Raw genomic sequence first — 24,205 nt, 5'->3', positions numbered from 1 at the left:
GTATATGTGAATTTTTCCTCCTGAACAGGAGTTTTTGAGTGATAAAATGTGTGTATAAAAAATTCTCCTATAGCATTGAATTATGGAATAATTTTCCTAATCTAGGAGTTTATTGCTTAAAGGCTAGGTGTCCCAAACAGGGAACTCTGTTTCATTGGCTAATTATATTTGGTGTTTTTGGAATATTTACACTTGTTTTTAGAGAGGTGGTTGCCTCTTTTTATAGAACTAAACAGTAAAGGTTAAGTTTTAAAAAAACACATTTTTTTGGCTAGTTTTGCATCTATCTTGTGGTACATTTGGTGAATTAAGAATCATAAAGAATTCTTTGGCTATTTTTCGAAGGGAACTTTGGTCCAGAAACTGTGACGGTCCGTACGGGCCTTCAGGAACAGAAAGTGTCAGTCAAGTCCTGGGAGCTGTGGGTCTGAGAAGAGACAATGCAGTGAGGCTGGAGGCACATACATTAAAGAAGTTAATCACAGGTTCTTCATTTCCATTGTTCCTGAAAATTTGGCTGAATATAGCGAGCACAGGAAAAGAGCAGCTAAAGTGTCCAACTGGAACAAATGGTTAAAAAAAGAAAGAAAAAAAGAGACTGGCACAGCTGTTCAGCTCCGGGGTAATGAGACAACACAAACTCCTGGGATACGGGTGCCAAGTTCAGAGAAGCAATGCAGCAAATTTCCAGAGTCACCATATAGAAGCAAGGAACTGGCACTCACCGTCCCATTAAAAATGTCCTTTATTATGGAATCATATAAAATCAATGCAAGCAGGCATATAAGTGGAAATCGTGCTGGACGATGGCAGTTTCACACTACATTGCGCTTCTACGGGTCCTGTGTAGGAAGGAGCCGGCAAAGTTCAAATAAGAATGCAACCACTCAGTTCCACCTACAACATCCAGGTTTGTAGAAACCTTCATCTACCTGGGAATTTCTAAGTGAACAAACATTAAAAAAAACTTGCTGCAAGCAAGTACAAAATCCAGCAAAATCAGAATAAAAACAATGCAAAAATTACCAGAATTACAAAAACACAGACATATCTATTTTATCATTAAAACGTGTTGGACCCTGAGCCCGCGTATGGAGAATCCATTTGGCTTCCATCGTTAACAGCATCTTATGGAGGTCTCCTCCCTGTACGGGCAATTTGACAATCTCAATATCTGCAAAACGCAAAACTTCTGGATTGCCGGCATGAATATTCCTAATATGACTAATAAGTCTAGGGACCCTTTTACCAGATAAAATAGAATTGAAATGTTCATGAAAACGCACAAAAAGCGGGCAAATAGTTTTTCCAATATAGTGGAAACCGCAAGGACAAAAAACAATGTAGACAAAAATAATTAGTACGGCATGTTATAAAATCTCGTACTTTATGTGAAATGCCTCCCAAATTGGGATACTTACTAGTTAAATGGAATGAACATAAAGAACAATTTCCACACTTATGGTTACCGACCAACGTATTTCTTTGTAACCAATTTTTTTATTCAGTTCTGATCCGGTTTTGGACTAATATATCTTTACTATTTTTAGTCCTTCGAAGATTTCTTTTTCTCCCTCTAGTAAATGCCAATTTTTACTAATCGCAGTCTGAATTTGTCTGTCCATGGGGCCAAATTCAAGGTTGAAAATAAAATTTTTGGCTCAGACCAAAAATACGGCCACGTGATTGAGCCCTTAAAATGAGGAAAAATCACAAAAAGCTGTAAAAATAATTCTTTTTTATAACATTCACAAAAGTGAGTTTTACATAAACTAGAAAAAATGGTTTTGAAATTGTATCTACATAAGGACTGAAATAAACGTGTACTTGCAAGTGTCAGAGACTGAAAAGCAAGTTGCTCCTAGCTACTCAGCCATATTTTATCTTTTAGAGAAGTTTTAAAAAAATGAAAGTTAAAAGAGGTTATCCAGTTACTTAAAAACAAAAATAAAAAAGAGAAGCAAATGCAATTCCTCAAAAAAAATATACATGATCAGTGACCGGCAACCAGTGGTGATCACTTGTGAAACTGCTGGCACCATAACTTTATGATGAATGGTAATGCCAGAAAAGTGTAACACTATGCTTCTTCAGTCACTGACTGGCTGCACCCATCATGTACTGTCCCTTTTTAAATCAAGGGTGGGAGGACCAATGAGGAATCTGCACTGGATTCACTTAAGAAATTAGATTCAGTGTTCCTGTTTGAGTAGTTTTTACTATTTTTATATATATAATAATAATAATAAATAATTATTATTACTTTTAGTATTACTATTTATTATTATAGCGTCATTTATTCCATGGCACTTTACATGTGAAAAGGGGTATACATAATAAAAACAAGTACAATAATCTTAAACAATACAAGTCATGGCTAGTACAGGAGGAGAGAGGACCCTGCCCGTGAGGGCTCCCAATCTACAAGGGATGGATGAGAATACAGTAGGGGAGGATAGAGCTGGTCGTGCAGCAGTTTGGTGGATCGGTGGTTACTGCAGGTTGTAGGCTTGTCAGAAGAGGTACTAATTAGTAGTAAAATATTGACAGAAATGGAGGTATGCTTGCCTCTTCATGGCCATGAGTTTTGACTTTTTTTATATCTCTAAGAAGCATGTCTAACATGTTAAGTGAGCATAATGAATCGTTCAGTAAATACCGTATATACTCGCATATAAGCCGAGATTTTCAGCCCATTATTTTGGGCTGAAAGTCCCCCTCTTGGCTTATACACGAGTCATATACGCCAGGGGTCGATGTGGGAGGGAGAGCGGGGGTGTCAGATCATACTTACCCCGGGCGCATCTCTGCAGCCCCCTGCTTCTCCCATGGTCTCAGGCACCTTCTTTCAGCGGTCACATGGTAACGCTCATTAAAGTCATGAATACGCGCATATTCATGACTTTAATGAGCAGTACCACGTAACTGCTGAAGGAAGGAATAGCTGCCGGAGACAGTGGGAAAAGCGGGGCTGCAGAGACCGGCGCCAGGAGGGGGTAAGTATATGCAATATTCACCTGTCCCCATTCCATCACTGTGCACCGCTCTATCCTCTGCATCCTCTGGCTGTGATGTTCAGGTCAGATGGCGCGATGATGTAGTTAGTGCGCGCCGCGCCCTCTACCTGAACAGTCACTGACAGAGGACCCGGAAGGCAGAGCGGCACGCAGCGATGGAGCGGGGATCGATAAATATTGCCAGTGCCAGGGTCCTGAGCCAGCGGTGACACCGGCACCTGTCCCCCATAGCATGCCAGTGTCCCCGCATGTTCAGGACATTGGCTCCTGGCCCCCAGCAACGAAAGGTGAGTATGTCATTTTTTCTTTTTATTTGCAGCAGCAGTGGCAGTATATGGGGCCAATTCTATGGAGCATCTTATGGGGCAGCATATGGGGCCTATTCTATGGAGCATCTTATGAGGCAGCATATGGGGGCATAATCTATGGAGCATCTTATGGAGCATCTTATGGGGGCATAATCTATGGGGCATAAACTATGGAGCATCTTATGGAGCATCTTATGGGGGCATAATCTATGGAGCATTTTATGGGACATAATCTATGGAGCATCTTATGGGGCATAATTTATGGAGCATTTTATGGGGCAACATATGGGGCATATTATTCTATGGAGCATCTTATGGGGCCATAACCTTTATGGAGCAGCATATGGGGCATATTATTCTATGGAGCATCTTATGGGGCCATTATTAACCTTTGTGCAGCATGATATGGGGCATATTTTGTATGGAGCATCTTATGGGGCCATGATGAACTGTATGGAGCATTATATGGGGCTCTTGATTCAATATTGATATTCAAAAACATTTAACCTACTGATGTCTCAATTAATTTTACTTTTATTGGTATCTATTTTTGTTTTTGAAATTTACCAGTAGCTGCTGCATTTTCCACCCTAGGCTTATACGCGAGTCAATAAGTTTTCCCAGTTTTTTTGTGGCAAAATTTGGGGGGTCGGCTGTTGTGAGCTCATCTGTTCATGCATCTTTTGTGTCCGAGGATCTCCCTCTTCTGGTGAAAGAAGGTAGTGAGGCTGATTTGGATGAAAGAAACCACACACCTGATCAGGTGGATGGTGACTGGGTAATGGGAACTTCAGACTGGATATAAGGCAGCCGACGCCCTTCTGAGGCGCTGGTGATTTCTCTGCTGGATTCTTGGAGACCAGTCTGATTCCTGCTTCCCAAAGATATAAGTTTTTGCTCTGCTATTGAACTTATTAGTTTTGTGCTTACCTTGTTTTTTTAGTTCAGCCATCCCCGGCCGGGGGTGTGCTGGATTCTTTTTCCTTGATCAGTGTTCTCTTTTGCTCTGCTTCCAGAATATTCTGAGTGCTGATATAGGGTTTGAAGTCTAGTGACTTCAGGGTCCTTTTTGCTTATCAGTTATGTTGGTAATATTTTTAGCAGGGTTTTCTCGGATTGCAGACAGCAGCTGTCCTGTCCTGTCCTTTTTAGTTAGCTTGGGCCCCATCGTTTGCTCAACCTATCTTTCTATCTGTGTTAGTGTTTTCATCTTGCCTCACCGTCATTATATGTTGGGGGCTGCCTATTGCCTTGGGGTCTGCTCTGGGGCCGTCAGTTTTTCCCTTTTCTCTCTTTAGGCTTATTTAGATCTCCGGCTGTGACGAGGTGTCTAGGATCACCGTAGGAACACTCCACGGCTACTGCTAGTTGTGTGATAGGATTAGGGGTCTGCAATCCGCTAGTTTCCAACCTCTCTGATTTTCTGGGCTGAGCTTGTGTTTTGTTTTTTCCTCCTCGGTGACTCAATCATAACAGTCGGCTTATACTCGGGTCGGCTTATACATGAGTATATATGGTATATATTTTTTGCACAACAACAGAAAAAGAAATCGCTGGGTTTTCATTGGCTGTAAGCCATAATCATCAAAATTAACAGAAATAAACACTTGAAATACATCATTCTGTTTGTAATGACTCTATATAATATATGAGTTTCACTTTTTTTACTGATGAACTTAAATAAATTAACTTTTTGTTGATGTTCTAATATTGTGAGAAGCATTTGTATATACAAATATATAAATAAAACTTTTCCCTTCTTCTGTTTTTTTCCTGTGGTGCAAAGAGGTTGTGGTCATATCCTCTTGACTTATATTCTTTATGACCTACTGTATATCATGTTCATTATAAGCTTTTATATTTATTTGCAATCTCATTTGTGGTTTATGTAGATGCACAGGTTTGAACATACATGTACATTAATATTCAGCTGAAGCTTTATGTATTAATAGTTAACATTTTCCTTGATTCTTCACTTATACCCCTTTGGGGTGTATGCACACATAATATTAACCCTTTCGCGCCAGAACCTGTTTTTGCCTTCGTGATTGGGACAATTTTTTCAATTCTGACCAGTGTCACTTTATGAGGTCATAACTCTAGAATGCATCAATGGATCCCGGCGATTCTGAGAATTTTTCTTGTGACATATTGTACTTTATGATAGTGGTAAAATTTATTCGATATGACTTGCATTTATTTGTTAAAAAAATGGAAATTTGGTGAAAATTTTGAAAGTTTCACAGTTTTCAAACTTAATTTTTATGCCCTTAAATCAGATAGTCATATCACATAAAAAAGTTAATAAATAACATTTCACATATGTCTACTTTACATAAGCACAATTTTTGAAACACAATTTTTTTTTGTTAGGAAGTTATAAGGGTTAAAAGTTGACCAGCGATTTCTCATTTTTCCAACCAAACTTACAAAACCAATTTTTTTAGGGACCACCTCACATTTGAAGTGAGTTTGGGGGTCAATATGACAGAAAATTTCGAAAAGTTACAGCATTCAAAAAACTTCACCCCTCAAGGTGCTGAAAACCAGATTGAAGAAGTTAAATAACCCTTTATGTGAATCACAGGAACTGAAGCAATGTGGAAGGAGAAAAGGAACATTTAATTTTTCTTCAGAAACATTTTACTTTAGAACCAATTTTTTTTATTTTCACAAATAAAAAGAGAAAATGAAACACAAAATTTTTTGTGCAATTTCTCCTGAATACTGTTTGAGCGCACAGCAGAGCTCGGAAGGGAAGGAGCGCCGTTTGATTTTTTCAATGCAGAATTGGCTGGAATTGAGATCAGACGCCCTGAAATTGGACCCCAAAAGTTGTTGTCCAATTTGTCCTGAGTATGCTGGTACCCCATATGTGGGAAAAAAAAATTATTTTCCCAAGAGTAACAGGATAAATTAGACCTCCAAAGTTGTTGTGCAATTTGTCCTGAATACGGCGATACCCCATATGTTGGGGTAAACCACTGTTTGGGTGCACGTCAGAGCTGAGAAGGGAAGGAGCACCGTTTGACTTTTTCAAAGCAGAATTGGCTGGAATTGAGATCGGATGCGATGTTGCATTTGGAGAGCCCCTGATGTGCCTAAACAGTGGAAACCCCACAATTCTAACTCTAACCCTAACCCCAACACACTCCTAACCCTAATCCCAACCCTAGCCATAACCCTAACCTTAACACCAACACACCCTTAACCCTAATCCCACCCATAACCCTAACAACAACCCTAACATCAACACACCCCTAACCCTAATACCAACCCTAACCATAACCCTAATCACAAAAATAACCCTAGCACACCCCTAACCCTGATCCCAACCCTAACCCCAGCCCCAGCACTAACCCAAATTTTAGCCCCAACCCTAACCCTAACTTTAGCCTAACAACAGCCCTAACTTTAGCCTAACATTAACCATAACTTTAGTCTAACAATAACCCTAACTTTAGCCTAACAATAACCGTAACTTTAGCCTAACCCTAACTTTAGCCTAACCCTAACTTTTGCCTAACCCTAACCCTAACTTCAGCCTAACCCTATCCATAACTTTAGCCTAATACTAACCCTAACTTTAGCCAGACATTAACCCTAACGTTAGCCTATCAATAACCCTAACTTTAGCCTAACATTAACCCTAACTTTATCCTAAAATTAATCCTAACTTTAGCCTAACCCTAACTTTAGCCTAATACTAACCCTAACTTTAGCTCAACACTAACCCTAACTTTAGCCTAACAATAACCCTAAGTTTAGCCTAACCCTAACCCTAACTTTAGACTTACCCTAACTTTAGCCTTATCATAACTTCAGCCTAACCCTAACTCTACTTTAGCCTAACCCTAACCCTAACTTTAGCCTAACAATAACCCTAACTTTAGCCTAACCCAAACTTTAGCCTAACCCTAACCTTAGCCTAACCCTAACTTTAGCCTAATACTAACCCTAACTTTAGCCTAATACTAACCCTAACTTTAGCCTAAAAATAACCCTAACTTTAGCCTAACCCTAACTTTAGCCTAACCCTAACCTTCACCTAGCCCTAACCCTAACCTGCCTTATCTGTTTTTTTACTTTATAACAAGATCGCTGACTGGCACAGCTGTTGCTAGCAGCACTTGTCACACTGTTTATCCTCTAATCTCTCAATGACAGGAGATCAGAGGAGAAACAGCGTAATTATGAGTCAGATCGCTCGGGAAATTCTGTTGCTACAACAAACTTTCCCAGTGATTTGTCTCATTTGCTGCTGTGATGGTGACTTCATTAGGACCTGAACCAATCAGGTCTCGATGAGGTCAGGAGTCACAGGAAGCATTGTGTGCCAGAATCCCCTTGCTATGAGGTACATGGGGATCCCGAGCAGCACAAAACCGCTGATCGTAGACAAACGGCGCTGCACAGAGCCCTGCTAGTGCCAATGTTTATTTACCATTGGCGGTCATGAAGCGGTTGACTTATGTGTAGTGAAGAGCGAGTATACTCGTTACTCGAGATTTCCCGAGCATGCTCGGGTGATCTCCGAGTATTTGGATGTGCTTGGAGATTTAGTTTCTGTCACTGTAGCTCCATAATTTGCGGCTGCTAGACAGCCTGAATACATGTGGGGATCTCCTAACAAACAGGCAATCCCCACATGAATTCAGGCTGGCTAGCAGCCACAAATTATGCAGCTACAGTGACAGAAACTAAATCTCCGAGCACATCCTCGGAGATCACCTGAGCATGCTTAGGAAATCTCGAGTATACTCGCTCATCACTACTTATGTGTCATATTTTGACAGCACGGTGACTCAGTGGTTAGCACCTTACAGTGCTGGGGTCCTGGGTTCAAATCCCACCAAGGACAACATCTGCAAGGAGTTTGTATGTTCTCTCCATGTTTGCGTGGGTTTCCTCCTGGTTCTCCAGTTTCCTCACACACTCCAAAGACCATACTGATAGGGTATCTAGATTGTGAGCCCCATTGGGGACAATGATGATAATGTATGTAAAGCACTGTAGAATTAATGGCGCTATATAAGCAAAAGCATAATAAATAAATAAAAAATACATTCTTTAATTTATTGAATATATACTCACTATCAGTTTTACTTGCACCTCACTTTATTGTTTCTAACATGTTTCCTACATCTTTCTTTTTTCTTTATCCCTGTCTGTGTGCCCTTATGTATCCAAATGTGTTTTCACATGTGCATATGCCGTCACCCATGAGTGCATCTATGGCCTTACAATGAACGAATATGGATTTGCACTGTCAAGTCTACTTTTTCATTGCTTTATTTTATATTTCATATTTATATTATTTTATTATTCTTTATTACTTATTTTTTATTTTATTTTTTTACCATTTATAATATTTTTTCATATTTTTTATTTTTTACATTATTTTTTATTTCTTACTTTTCACATTGAATTTTATTTTTATATATTTTTTATTTTTTACCCATATTTATATACATACAGTTGAGTGAAAAAGTGATTTACCTCTCCCTGATTTCCTATGCATTTGCATGTTTGTCACACTTAAATGTTTCAGATTATCAAACAAATGTAAATATTAGACAAGATTAACACAAGCAGCCAAAAAATGCAGTTGTTAAATGAAGTTCTTTATTATTAAGGGAAAAAGAAATCCAAACCTACAGGGCCCTGTGTGAAAAAGTAATTGCCCCCTTTCCTTAAAACACAAATTTAACTGTAGCTTATTACATCTTTGGGAAGGTGAGTTCAAATTCCCTAGTCACATGCAGACCTGATTGCTGCCACACCTGTTTTCCATCAAGAAATCACTTAAATAGGACCTGCCTGACAAAGTGAAGTAGATCAAAAGATCCTGAAAAGCTAGACATCATGCCACGATCCAAAGAAATTCTTTAACAAATGAGAAACAAAGTCATTGAGATCTATCAGTCTGGAAAAGGTTATAAAGTCATTACTAAAGCTTTGGTACTCCAGTGAACCACAGTGAGAGCCATTATCCACAAATGGCAAAAGCATGGAACAGTGGTGAACCTAATAGGATACCGATGGTCACCAAGTATTGCGAGTAGAGTAATTCAATTTCTGGGATTATCAAAAGGCATTGGCCTATGTTGAGTAGATATTTGCCTGAGATTTCTGAATATAGGAACCCCCCCTATTTTCTTATAAACGAACAAGGAACTTAAAAGACAAATTAATACGTGCAGATATTGGATCCTCTAAAACTAACAAACAATTATCTCTAACAGGCTTATTTCATGAGTTTTATTTTTTGAAAAATTCTGTGGAAGCATAGCTGAAAAGCAATGTCTGACTTTCATTAGTTCATTTTCATAGAGTTTTTATTATTACTTTTGTCTGATTCAAGTTATTTCTGTCACCATTGCGGGTTTTTCTGTCATTAAATGAGGGGTACCAATAATTTTGACCACGTGTATATATAAGATAGATAGATAGATGGAATAAAAGCCGGCAATTCAGCAATAACGTACTGTAAAATCACAGCATAGAATAGATAAATTACATACAGAATATACACATATAATAGATAGATATATAGCTGTCAGTAACATATACAGTTAGTACAGTGTGTTTAGCTTACTGTACATGTATTAATAAAAAATTATTTTTCTGAAAAAAATGGTGTGGGCTCCCGCTTCAATTTCTTAACCAGCAGAGGGAAAGCCGGCGGCTGGGGGCCGATGTGTATAGCCTGGGAAGGGAGTAATACCCATGAAGCTTCCCAGGCTATTAATATAACCTCACAACTAGAGATGAGCGATTATTTCAATGTTTGGTTCGGATTACGATCACCAAATTTGCAATATTCACCATTTAATTTGATGAATAAAACGCAAATGCAGTGGTTGTGGTGTACATGGACTTTTCAAAAACTTTTGATACGGTGCCACACAAAAGCTTGATACATAAAATGAGAACAATGGGGATAGGGGAAAATATGTGCAGGTGGGTTAAGAGCTGGCTCAGGGATAGGAAACAAAGGGTGGTTATTAATGGAGCACACTCAGACTGGGTCTCGGTTAGCAGTGGGGAACAACAGGGCTCAGTATTGGGGCCGCTTCTTTTTAACATATTTATTAATGACCTTGTAGGGGGCATAGAGAGTAGAATTTCAATATTTGCAGATGACACTAAACTCTGCAGGGTTATCAATACAGAGGAGGACAATTTCATATTACAGGAGGATTTATGTAAACTAGAAGCTTGGGCTGATAAATGGCAAATGAGCTTTAATGGGGATAAATGTAAGGTCATGCACTTGGGTAGAACAAACAAGATGTATAATTATGTGCTTAATTGTAAAACACTGGGTAAAACTGTCACTGAAAAAGACCTGGGTGTATGGGTGGATGTCAAACTCACATTTAGTGGCCAGTGTCAGGCAGCTGCTGCAAAGGCAAATAAAATAATGGGATGCATTAAAAGAGGCATAGAAGCTCATGAGGAGATCATAATTGTACCTCTATATAAGTTACTAGTGCAACCACTCTTAGAATACAGTGTACAGTTCTGGTCTCAGGTGTATAAGAAAGACATAGCTGAACTGGAGCGGGTGCAGAGAAGAGCGACCAAGGTTATTAGGGAACTAGGGGGTCTGCAATACCAAGACAGGTTATTACACTTGGGGTTATTTAGTTTGGAAAATCGAAGGCTTAGGGGTGATCTTATTACAATGTATAAATATATGCGGGGACAGTACAAAGACCTTTCTAATGATCTTTTTACTCATAGACCTGTGACGGGGACAAGGGGGCATCCTCTACATCTGGAGGAAAGAAGGTTTAAGCATACTCACAGACGCGGATTCTTTACTGTAAGAGCAGTGAGACTATGGAACTCTCTGCCATATGATGTTGTAATGAGTGGTTCCCTACTAAAATTTAAGAAGGGTCTGGATGCCTTTCTTGAAAAGTATAATATTACAGGTTATATACACTAGTTTTCCTGATATTGCGTTGATCCAGGGAGCTAGTCTGATTGCCGTATGTGGAGTCGGGAAGGAATTTTTTTTCACCAATGTGAAGCTTACTGTTTTCCACATGTTTTTTTTTTACCTTCCTGTGGATCAACATGTTAGGGCAAGTTAGTATAGGATATGGATTGAACTAGATGGACTTAAAGTCTTCCTTCAACCTTAATAAATATGTTACTATGCTACTATGAATATTCGCCAAACATAACTGAACATCATTTACTGCTTTCAATTGAATGTCACAGTAAGATGAGGTGGGTGAGGGATCGGTTTAGGCCCCTTTTGCTGGAAGCTCTGATACCAAATGCAACACCTCTACCTTCTTTCATGCTGAGCCACACTCAGGTGGCACAGATATCAGTTTAGTATGCTACCATTGTAAGAAAAATGTAAGGATAGTAACATGGGTAGTTGAGTCCAAGGAAGTGGAGCCATGACGGTGTCGGAGGCCTGCTGCTACAGGCAACATGCATTAAGGAGACCCAACCAGGAGTGTTCACATTTGCAAAAATTATTGGCAGACACCACCAAAGTGACATCAATTTCACCACAGTAGAAATAGTATACTAGGGACCGATAGGTCTTCCACTCCACCCAATCCAAAAGATGGACATCCAACCAGAAGTGTTCACATTTAAACAAATGAGGGCCTTACACCACAGAAATGGCATCAATTTCACGAGAGTAGAAACAGTATAATAGGGACCAATAGGTCTTCCACTAAACCCAATTCAGCAGATGGACACCCAACCAGGAGTGGTGAAAAAAACACAGCCAACAGCACACAAACTTAATGGAATGCACGCTCCAAAGATCCCAGGACCCGATGGGATCAATAAGGCAGCCAAATGATGAAAGAGGAACAGCATCCACTCCAGGTGAAGAAATAAATATCTTTATTCTGCCAGTGGTAGAAACAATTTATCTACCACTGGCAGAATAAAGATATTTATTTCTTCACCTGGAGTGGATGCTGTTCCTCTTTCAAAATAGAAAAAGCACGGCACTCAGTGAGGAGGGAGGTGCACAAGTCGGGTATCCAGCCAACTAACAATGTAGTACAAAAACTTGGCACTCAAAAGAAAAATTGATTTGACAGTTCCTTTATTGTAAAAGGCATCCAGTTAAATAAACTTCTTTTACTTCTTTAAACGTTTTCGGTCATACAATTGACCTTCATCAGAAACAGAATTTTTTCACAGTTGGTTTTAACTAGAATGAGTTTACAAGAAGACAAGACAGTATGGTTAGTGAACAAATAAGTATATAACAAATATCTGAGCAACAGGATGTTGATAATGACCGTATGAACATCATGTAAAGTTTAGACGAAAGGTCGATGACTAGATAAATACTGAAATAGCGAATCCTGAGATAAGGTTCAAGTGAGCTTAGTGAAACTCCACAGGTTCCATGGGCGGTGATAGAGAGTCCGTGCTGTGATGGTATGTAAGGAACATATGTAAAAGATGTGCCCTAGGAGGTTGAAAACAAACAACAAGTGTGACACTGGTCAATAAAGGATACAGTGAAAAAATGAGGATGATTGACCTCATTGAGATCAACATCCGACACTGCGGAGACACCATCACGTGTTTCTCAACGCAGTGATTCTAGAGCACTGCTCCCATCCCTTATGGGAAATATGTAAAACATGCAAATATATAAGCCGCGGAGACACCATCACATGTTTCTCAACGCAAGCAATGACTAGCCAGGTCTTTCACCGGGAAGGAACAACCACGGGAAGGGCAGTCTCCAATGAAGGAAACCACCTATGCCAAAACATGGTATCCATCCACAGACAGCTGTTTCGGGGTATTGCCCCTCATCAGTGTGGAGTAGGAAACTGGCTAGTAGGAGCAATGCCTAGTAGCAGACTATGAAAAAATGAGGATGATTGACCTCATGGAGATCAACATCCGACACTGCGGAGACACCATCACGTGTTTCTCAACGCAGTGATTCTAGAGCACTGCTCCCATCCCTTATGGGAAATATGTAAAACATGCAAATATATAAGCCGCAGAGACACCATCACATGTTTCTCAACGCAAGCAATGACTAGCCAGGTCTTTCACCGGGAAGGAACAACCACGGGAAGGGCAGTCTCCAATGAAGGAAACCACCTATGCCAAAACATGGTATCCATCCACAGACAGCTGTTTCGGGTATTGCCCCTCATCAGTGTGGAGTAGGAAACTGGATAGTAGGAGCAATGCCTAGTAGTAGAGTTGAGCGACTTTTGGTTTTTTAGGGTCGCGTTTCGTTTCGTGAAACCCGACTTTTCCAAAAGTCGGGTCGAGCAAGATCGTCCGATTATAGGGAAAAGTCGGGGTCGTCCCGAAACACGAAACCCAATGTAAGTCAATGGGGAATAAAAGTCGGCAGTGAGAGGAGGACAGGAAACACACCTACAGTGCCCATTTGAATGCCAAAAGCATCAATTCTTCTTACTTAAGCTTGTCAACCTTAATTAACTTCATAATAAAAGTTATGCACTGAAAAATGGGGGTTATTTTGCTAAAGTTGTGGGGGGGTAGGGCTGGCTCCAGGTTTTCATGTGCCCTGGGCGAAAGAGCGCCCCTTTAACACATACCACAACTCATCATGCTCCGATACGGCAGAGAAATAGCGGTATAGTACAATGAAAAATACTTCACTTTTTACATCTCATGATGAGGCCCATCTATTTCTCCATACAGAATCATTGGTCCCATATAATGTTTGAAACAGTATATGATGAGCTCCACATCATTGCTACAGTATATGTTGGTCCCCATGGATGAAGCTCCACTGTCTTATGGGCCCAAATAATGCTCCAAACATAATGGGCCCCATTTCTAATGCTCTAGTGTATAATGGGCCCTGTAAATGCTGCTCCAGTGTCTGATGTCCACCTTTGGAATGTTCCAGTGTATGGTGGGCCCCATCTATCATTCTCCAGAGTATAGTGCTCCCCAAAAATTGCTGTCCCAACATTGAAAACAATCAAATAAGTCTCCTCGCTAGGGAATCCCTGTACTTGTCTGGACTCCTCGTCGTCCCCATCTTCCATCTCACTGCACAGTATTTCAACTTTGCAAGTGCTGTGATCCTGAGCAAGCAGGGGGGGCCCACTCGTTGGCGACGGCACTGGCACCGGGCCCCTGATAGTACGGTGGTGTGTCTGATGGCGGGTGGGCCGAACCTGCACTTTCATCTGCAGCTTCCTCTTTGTCACCGTGTAAGATGGAACTGTATATGGGAAGGGTAACCTGAGTTTCATCAGGGTCAGATTCAGGCTGTGTAGCGTGCGAGGGGAATGTAGTGGTCTGGGTCAATGTACCAGCAGATTCATCGAGCAGTGGCTGGGCATCAGTGCACTTGTGTCGCCCCCAGGAGTACGGTCGCCACAGTGGCATTACCTTCTTCCTGATTGCACAAAGGTTAGAAAGGGTACCGTATCCCCGGATAACATGTATGGATAGCGTACACATTCAAAATATATGTCTGTACATCAGGAGGCAGGCTCAGACGGTGTTAGGCCCAGTATGGATTGCACGTGATTGCACAAAGGTTAGAAAGGGTACCGTATCCCCGGATAACATGTATGGATAGCGTACACATTCAAAATATATGTCTGTACATCAGGAGGCAGGCTCAGACGGTGTTAGGCCCAGTATGGATTGCACGTGATTGCACAAAGGTTAGAAAGGGTACCGTATCCCCGGATAACATGTATGGATAGCGTACACATTCAAAATATATGTCTATACATCAGGAGGCAGGCTCAGACGGTGTTAGGCCCAGTATGGATTGCACGTGATTGCACAAAGGTTAGAAAGGGTACCGTATCCCCGGATAACATGTATGGATAGCGTACACATTCAAAATATATGTCTATACATCAGGAGGCAGGCTCAGACGGTGTTTGGCCCAGTATGGATTGCACGTGATTGCACAAAGGTTAGAAAGGGTACCGTATCCCCGGATAACATGTATGGATAGCGTACACATTCAAAATATATGTCTATACATCAGGAGGCAGGCTCAGACGGTGTTAGGCCCAGTATGGATTGCACGTGATTGCACAAAGGTTAGAAAAGGTACCGTACCCCCGGATAACATGTATGGATAGCATACACATTCAAAATATATGTCTGTACATCAGGAGGCAGGCTCAGATGGTGTTAGGCCCAGTATGGATTGCACGTGATTGCACAAAGGTTAGAAACGGTACCGTATCCCCGGATAACATGTATGGATAGCGTACACATTCAAAATATATGTCTATACATCAGGAGGCAGGCTCAGACGGTGTTAGGCCCAGTATGGATTGCACGTGATTGCACAAAGGTTAGAAAGGGTACCGTATCCCCGGATAACATGTATGGATAGCGTACACATTCAAAATATATGTCTATACATCAGGAGGCAGGCTCAGACGGTGTTAGGCCCAGTATGGATTGCACGTGATTGCACAAAGGTTAGAAAGGGTACCGTATCCCCGGATAACATGTATGGATAGCGTACACATTCAAAATATATGTCTGTACATCAAGAGGCAGGCTCAGACGGTGTTAGGCCCAGTATGGATTGCACGTGATTGCACAAAGGTTAGAAAGGGTACCGTATCCCCGGATAACATGTATGGATAGCGTACACATTCAAAATATATGTCTGTACATCAGGAGGCAGGCTCAGACGGTGTTAGGCCCAGTATGGATTGCACGTGATTGCACAAAGGTTAGAAAGGGTACCGTATCCCAGATAACATGTATGGATAGCGTACACATTCAAAATATATGTCTATACATCAGTAGGCAGGCTCAGACGGTGTTAGGCCCAGTATGGATTGCACGTGATTGCACAAAGGTTAGAAAGGGTACCGTATCCCCGGATAACATATATGGATAGCGTACACATTCAAAATATATGTCTGTACATCAGGAGGCAGGCTCAGACGGTGTTAGGCCCAGTATGGATTGCACGTGATTGCACAAAGGTTAGAAAGGGTACCATATCCCAAGGATAACATGTATGGATAGCGTACACATTCAAAATATATGTCTATACATCAGGAGGCAGGCTCAGACAGTGTTAGGCCCAGTATGGATTGCACGTGACTGCACAAAGGTTAGAAAGGGTACCGTATCCCCGGATAACATGTATGGATAGCGTACACATTCAAAATATATGTCTGTACATCAGGAGGCAGGCTCAGACGGTGTTAGGCCCAGTATGGATTACACGTGATTGCACAAAGGTTAGAAAGGGTACCGTATGCCCGGATAACATGTATGGATAGCGTACACATTCAAAATATATGTCTATACATCAGGAGGCAGGCTCAGACGGTGTTAGGCCCAGTATGGATTGCACGTGATTGCACAAAGGTTAGAAAGGGTACCGTATCCCCGGATAACATGTATGGACGGCGTACACATTCAAAATATATGTCTGTACATCAGGAGGCAGGCTCAGACGGTGTTAGGCCCAGTATGGATTGCACGTGATTGCACAAAGGTTAGAAAGGGTACCATTTCCCAAGGATAACATGTATGGATAGCGTACACATTCAAAATATATGTCTATACATCAGGAGGCAGGCTCAGACAGTGTTAGGCCCAGTATGGATTGCACGTGACTGCACAAAGGTTAGAAAGGGTACCGTATCCCCGGATAACATGTATGGATAGCGTACACATTCAAAATATATGTCTGTACATCAGGAGGCAGGCTCAGACGGTGTTAGGCCCAGTATGGATTACACGTGATTGCACAAAGGTTAGAAAGGGTACCGTATGCCCGGATAACATGTATGGATAGCGTACACATTCAAAATATATGTCTATACATCAGGAGGCAGGCTCAGACGGTGTTAGGCCCAGTATGGATTGCACGTGATTGCACAAAGGTTAGAAAGGGTACCGTATCCCCGGATAACATGTATGGATAGCGTACACATTCAAAATATATGTCTGTACATCAAGAGGCAGGCTCAGACGGTGTTAGGCCCAGTATGGATTGCACGTGATTGCACAAAGGTTAGAAAGGGTACCGTATCCCCGGATAACATGTATGGATAGCGTACACATTCAAAATATATGTCTGTACATCAGGAGGCAGGCTCAGACGGTGTTAGGCCCAGTATGGATTGCACGTGATTGCACAAAGGTTAGAAAGGGTACCGTATCCCAGATAACATGTATGGATAGCGTACACATTCAAAATATATGTCTATACATCAGGAGGCAGGCTCAGACGGTGTTAGGCCCAGTATGGATTGCACGTGATTGCACAAAGGTTAGAAAGGGTACCGTATCCCCGGATAACATATATGGATAGCGTACACATTCAAAATATATGTCTGTACATCAGGAGGCAGGCTCAGACGGTGTTAGGCCCAGTATGGATTACACGTGATTGCACAAAGGTTAGAAAGGGTACCATATCCCAAGGATAACATGTATGGATAGCGTACACATTCAAAATATATGTCTATACATCAGGAGGCAGGCTCAGACAGTGTTAGGCCCAGTATGGATTGCACGTGACTGCACAAAGGTTAGAAAGGGTACCGTATCCCCGGATAACATGTATGGATAGCGTACACATTCAAAATATATGTCTGTACATCAGGAGGCAGGCTCAGACGGTGTTAGGCCCAGTATGGATTACACGTGATTGCACAAAGGTTAGAAAGGGTACCGTATGCCCGGATAACATGTATGGATAGCTTACACATTCAAAATATATGTCTATACATCAGGAGGCAGGCTCAGACGGTGTTAGGCCCAGTATGGATTGCACGTGATTGCACAAAGGTTAGAAAGGGTACCGTATCCCCGGATAACATGTATGGATAGCGTACACATTCAAAATATATGTCTGTACATCAGGAGGCAGGCTCAGATGGTGTTAGGCCCAGTATGGATTGCACGTGATTGCACAAAGGTTAGAAAGGGTACCGCATCCCCGGATAACATGTATGGATAGCGTACACATTCAAAATATATGTCTATACATCAGGAGGCAGGCTCAGACGGTGTTAGGCCCAGTATGGATTGCACGTGATTGCACAAAGGTTAGAAAGGGTACCGTATCCCCGGATAACATGTATGGATAGCGTACACATTCAAAATATATGTCTGTACATCAGGAGGCAGGCTCAGACGGTGTTAGGCCCAGTATGGATTGCATGTGATTGCACAAAGGTTAGAAAGGGTACCGTATCCCCGGATAACATGTATGGATAGCGTACACATTCAAAATATATGTCTATACATCAGTAGGCAGGCTCAGACGGTGTTAGGCCCAGTATGGATTGCACGTGATTGCACAAAGGTTAGAAAGGGTACCATATCCCCGGATAACATGTATGGATATCGTACACATTCAAAATATATGTCTGTACATCAAGAGGCAGGCTCAGACGGTGTTAGGCCCAGTATGGATTGCACGTGATTGCACAAAGGTTAGAAAGGGTACCGTATCCCCGGATAACATGTATGGATAGCGTACACATTCAAAATATATGTCTGTACATCAGGAGGCAGGCTCAGACGGTGTTAGGCCCAGTATGGATTGCACGTGATTGCACAAAGGTTAGAAAGGGTACCGTATCCCAGATAACATGTATGGATAGCGTACACATTCAAAATATATGTCTATACATCAGGAGGCAGGCTCAGACGGTGTTAGGCCCAGTATGGATTGCACGTGATTGCACAAAGGTTAGAAAGGGTACCGTATCCCCGGATAACATATATGGATAGCGTACACATTCAAAATATATGTCTGTACATCAGGAGGCAGGCTCAGACGGTGTTAGGCCCAGTATGGATTACACGTGATTGCACAAAGGTTAGAAAGGGTACCATATCCCAAGGATAACATGTATGGATAGCGTACACATTCAAAATATATGTCTATACATCAGGAGGCAGGCTCAGACAGTGTTAGGCCCAGTATGGATTGCACGTGACTGCACAAAGGTTAGAAAGGGTACCGTATCCCCGGATAACATGTATGGATAGCGTACACATTCAAAATATATGTCTGTACATCAGGAGGCAGGCTCAGACGGTGTTAGGCCCAGTATGGATTACACGTGATTGCACAAAGGTTAGAAAGGGTACCGTATGCCCGGATAACATGTATGGATAGCTTACACATTCAAAATATATGTCTATACATCAGGAGGCAGGCTCAGACGGTGTTAGGCCCAGTATGGATTGCACGTGATTGCACAAAGGTTAGAAAGGGTACCGTATCCCCGGATAACATGTATGGATAGCGTACACATTCAAAATATATGTCTGTACATCAGGAGGCAGGCTCAGATGGTGTTAGGCCCAGTATGGATTGCACGTGATTGCACAAAGGTTAGAAAGGGTACCGCATCCCCGGATAACATGTATGGATAGCGTACACATTCAAAATATATGTCTATACATCAGGAGGCAGGCTCAGACGGTGTTAGGCCCAGTATGGATTGCACGTGATTGCACAAAGGTTAGAAAGGGTACCGTATCCCCGGATAACATGTATGGATAGCGTACACATTCAAAATATATGTCTGTACATCAGGAGGCAGGCTCAGACGGTGTTAGGCCCAGTATGGATTGCATGTGATTGCACAAAGGTTAGAAAGGGTACCGTATCCCCGGATAACATGTATGGATAGCGTACACATTCAAAATATATGTCTATACATCAGTAGGCAGGCTCAGACGGTGTTAGGCCCAGTATGGATTGCACGTGATTGCACAAAGGTTAGAAAGGGTACCATATCCCCGGATAACATGTATGGATATCGTACACATTCAAAATATATGTCTATACATCAGGAGGCAGGCTCAGACGGTGTCAGGCACAGTATGGATTTGACGGCCCAAATTACACAGCGGAGGAGCAGGGAGAGGTAAAGATTGCAAATGCTGGGGCCCTGCCCAAGCAAGGGGGGCCCACTCGTGGGCGTCGGTACTGGCACTGGGCCCCTCATAGTACAGCGGTGTGTCTGACGGCGGGTGTGCACCACCACCGTCAGAGACACTTGATTGCACTATGAGGGACCCTGTGCCAGTGCCCGCACCCAAGAGTCGGCCTACCCACCTGTCCAGGGCAACGGCACTCGCACGGTGTCGTGCGCTAGGTGGTGACCCCGGCCATGGGGGGGAGGCAGCACAGTTAGGGAGTTTTAGAAAGTGACATATGTTGATGTTGGACATTCAGCTGATGCAAAAGGCGAAATAGGTGAAGTCCCAGGAAGAGGTGGACCAAAGCAAGCCATTTTTCTGTCACCTTATGTGTCATCAGGGGAAGGTGGGACAGAATCCTTGGAAACCCATGCATGGTTCATTTTAATGAAGGTTAGATCATCCACATTTTGGGTTGACAGACGGGTCCTTTTTTCTGTCAGGATTGATCCAGCTGCACTGAAGACTCTTTCCGATAGCACACTTGCAGCTGGGCAAGCGAGCTCCTGTAAGGCATATTGGGCCAATTCAGGCCAGGTGTCCAGTTTAGCGGCCCAATAGTCAAAGGGGAATGACCTGTGTGGGAGAACATCAATATGGGAGGAAAAGTAGTTTGTAACCATAGTTGACAACTGCTGTCTCCTGTCACTTTCCATCGATGCAGTATTACCAGTTGTGTGAGCGGTATTTGAAAAATCAGTCCACAACATTGTCATGAAACCCCTGTCTCCAACGCCACTTCTGCTGTGTGCACCACGAACACCTCTGCCAAGCTGCCCCCGGCCCGTACGGCTCTTGTGAGAACCATCACCGCTGCTGTGTGCTGGGAATGCCTCAAGCAACCGATTTACCAGAGTTGCTTGTTTATTAGCCAATATTAGGTCAAGGTTCTCCTGTGGCATGATGTTTTGTAATTTGCCTTTATAGCGTGGATCCAGGATGCTGGCCAACCAGTAGTCGTCATCGTTCATCATTTTGGCAATGCGTGGGTCCCTTTTTAGGATCTGCAAGGCATAATCTGACATGTGGGCCAATGTTCCTGGTGTCAATGATGCACTGCGAGTGCTGGTTGGAGGAGCACTTCCTGGCAAATCCACATCCCTCCAGTCACGCACAAACCCTGTACCAGACCTTGCCACGCCAACATTTTCACTTGCCCCACGAGATGCATCCTCCTCCCCTAAGTAATCATCCCCATCATCATCCTCCTCCTCCTCTTCTTCCTCCACCTCGTCCAGGAGAGGTCCCTGAGCAGACAATGGCTGAATGTCATCAAGGATTCCCTCCTCCTCTTCCTCCTCATCAACATTGGCTGCAGACGCCTGCTCCTTAAGGTGCGTCAAAGTTTGCATGAGCAGACGCATAAGTGGGATGCTCATGCTTAGAATGGCGCGTCTGCGCTTACCAGCCGTGTGCATTCCTCAAAACACTGAAGGACTTTACAGAGGTCTTTCAGCTTCGACCACTGCACACCTGTCAACTCCATGTCTGCTCTCAAAGTGCCTGGCCGTGTATCCTCCCACAAATGCATTATGGCCTGCCTCTGCTCGCACAGCCGCTCCACCATGTGCAGGGTGGAGTTCCACCTTGTTGCAATGTCGATAATGAGGCGGTGGTTGGGAAGGTGGAGCAATCGCTGCAGCTTCTGCATACGAACGGAGTGTACAGGCGACCGGCGGATGTGCGCGCACAGTCTTCGCACCTTCTGGAGCAGGGCTGTTAACTCAGGATAATTTTTGAGGAAGCACTGCGCCACCAGGTTCAAGGTGTGAGCCAAGCAAGGTATATGGCTGAGTTTTGAAAGGGCTATGGCTGCCACAAAATTACGGCCGTTATCACTAACTACCTTGCCTGCCTCAAGATGTACACTGCCCAGCCATGACTCAGTTTGTCGCTTCAAGTACTCGGCCAGCACCTCGGCGGTGTGTCTGTTGCCCAAACACATCATCTGCAACACAGCCTGCTGACTAGAGTTGAGCGATACCGTCCGATACTTCAAAGTATCGTATCGGATGGTATCGGCCGATCTTTAAAAAAAGTATCGGTATCGCCGATTCCGATACCGGAAGTCCCATTCAAGTCTATGGGACTTCCGGTATCGGAATAAGAAAAACCCTTTCCTGCCCTTGTACAGCCTCTCTGGGGTCTGTACGGGCCTTTCGGGGGGCTGTGCCGGCCTGCCAGGGGGTCTGTGCAGGCTCCGGTGGTCTGTGCCGGCCTGCCGGGGGGCTGTGCCGGCCTGCCGGGGGGCTGTGCAGGCTCCGGTGGGCTGTGCCGGCCTGCCGGGGGGCTGTGCCGGCCTGCCGGGGGGCTGTGCAGGCTCCGGGGGGCTGTGCCGGCCTGCCGGGGGGCTGTGCCGGCCTGCCGGTGGTCTGTGCAGGCTCCGGGGGGCTGTGCCGGCCTGCCGGGGGGCTGTGCCGGCCTGCCGGGGTGCTGTGCAGGCTTCGGGGGTCTGTGCAGGCATCGTCCGATGGGACTACAAGTCCCATCGGGCGATGCCTGCTACCATGACAGTGATTGACACATTAGCCAATGATGGGACAGTAGTAGTCCCATCATCCGGCTAATGTGTTAAATGTAAAAAAAAAAAAAAAAAAAAATTACATGCTACATACATACAACATGCATACTACATACATGCTACATTCATACTACATACTACATACATGCTACATTCATACTACATAAATACTACATGCAACATACATACTACATATATACTACATGCATGCTACATACATACTGCATGCTACATACATACTACATGCTACATACATAAATACTACATGCAACATACATACCACATATATACTACATACATACTACATACATACTACATGCATGCTACATGCATGCTACATGCTACATACATAACACATATATACTACATGCATGCTACATACATACTACATGCTACATACATACCACATACATACTACATGCATGCTACATACATACTACATATATACTACATGCATGCTACATACATACTACATGCTACATACATACTACATGCTACATACATACTACATATATACTACATGCATGCTACATACATACTGCATGCTACATACATACTACATACATACTACATGCTACATACATACCACATATATACTACATACATACAATACATTCATACAATACATACATAGACATACAGTACATATAACATAGAGTAACATACTTACCAATACTTGTCACATTGTTCCCCGAAGCCATTGTCTTTTCCGGAATAAATATTAACATAACAAACCACAAAAATACTCACCCACGATCCGAAGCAGTCCACGAGTGTGTCCCACGACAATCTTGGGTAGAGAACTGTAGCATCAGATGATGCTGCCGTTCTCTACGGGCTGCAGGAATCCAATGACGGAAGGTAGGTATCCTTCCGCACTGTATTCCTCCGCCACTTAAAAAAAAAAAAGTCCCTAGTCTCACTTTATGCCATTGCTGTGTGGGAATTTCCCACGCAGCAATGGCATAAAGTGAGACTAGGGACTTTTTTTTTTTAAGTGGCGGAGGAATACAGTGCGGAAGGATACCTACCTTCCGTCATTGGATTCCTGCAGCCCGTAGAGAACGGCAGCATCATCTGATGCTACAGTTCTCTACCCAAGATTGTCGTGGGACACACTCGTGGACTGCTTCGGATCGTGGGTGAGTATTTTTGTGGTTTGTTATGTTAATATTTATTCCGGAAAAGACAATGGCTTCGGGGAACAATGTGACAAGTATTGGTAAGTATGTTACTCTATGTTATATGTACTGTATGTCTATGTATGTATTGTATGAATGTATTGTATGTATGTAGTATATATGTGGTATGTATGTAGCATGTAGTATGTATGTAGTATGTATGTAGCATGCAGTATGTATGTAGCATGCATGTAGTATATATGTAGTATGTATGTAGCATGTAGT

This window comes from Dendrobates tinctorius, unplaced genomic scaffold, assembly GCF_039654945.1.
Source record: "Dendrobates tinctorius isolate UK_male_01 unplaced genomic scaffold, ASM3965494v1 ptg000036l, whole genome shotgun sequence".
Taxonomy (NCBI): Eukaryota; Metazoa; Chordata; class Amphibia; order Anura; family Dendrobatidae; genus Dendrobates; species Dendrobates tinctorius.
This window is presented reverse-complemented; position numbering follows the sequence as displayed.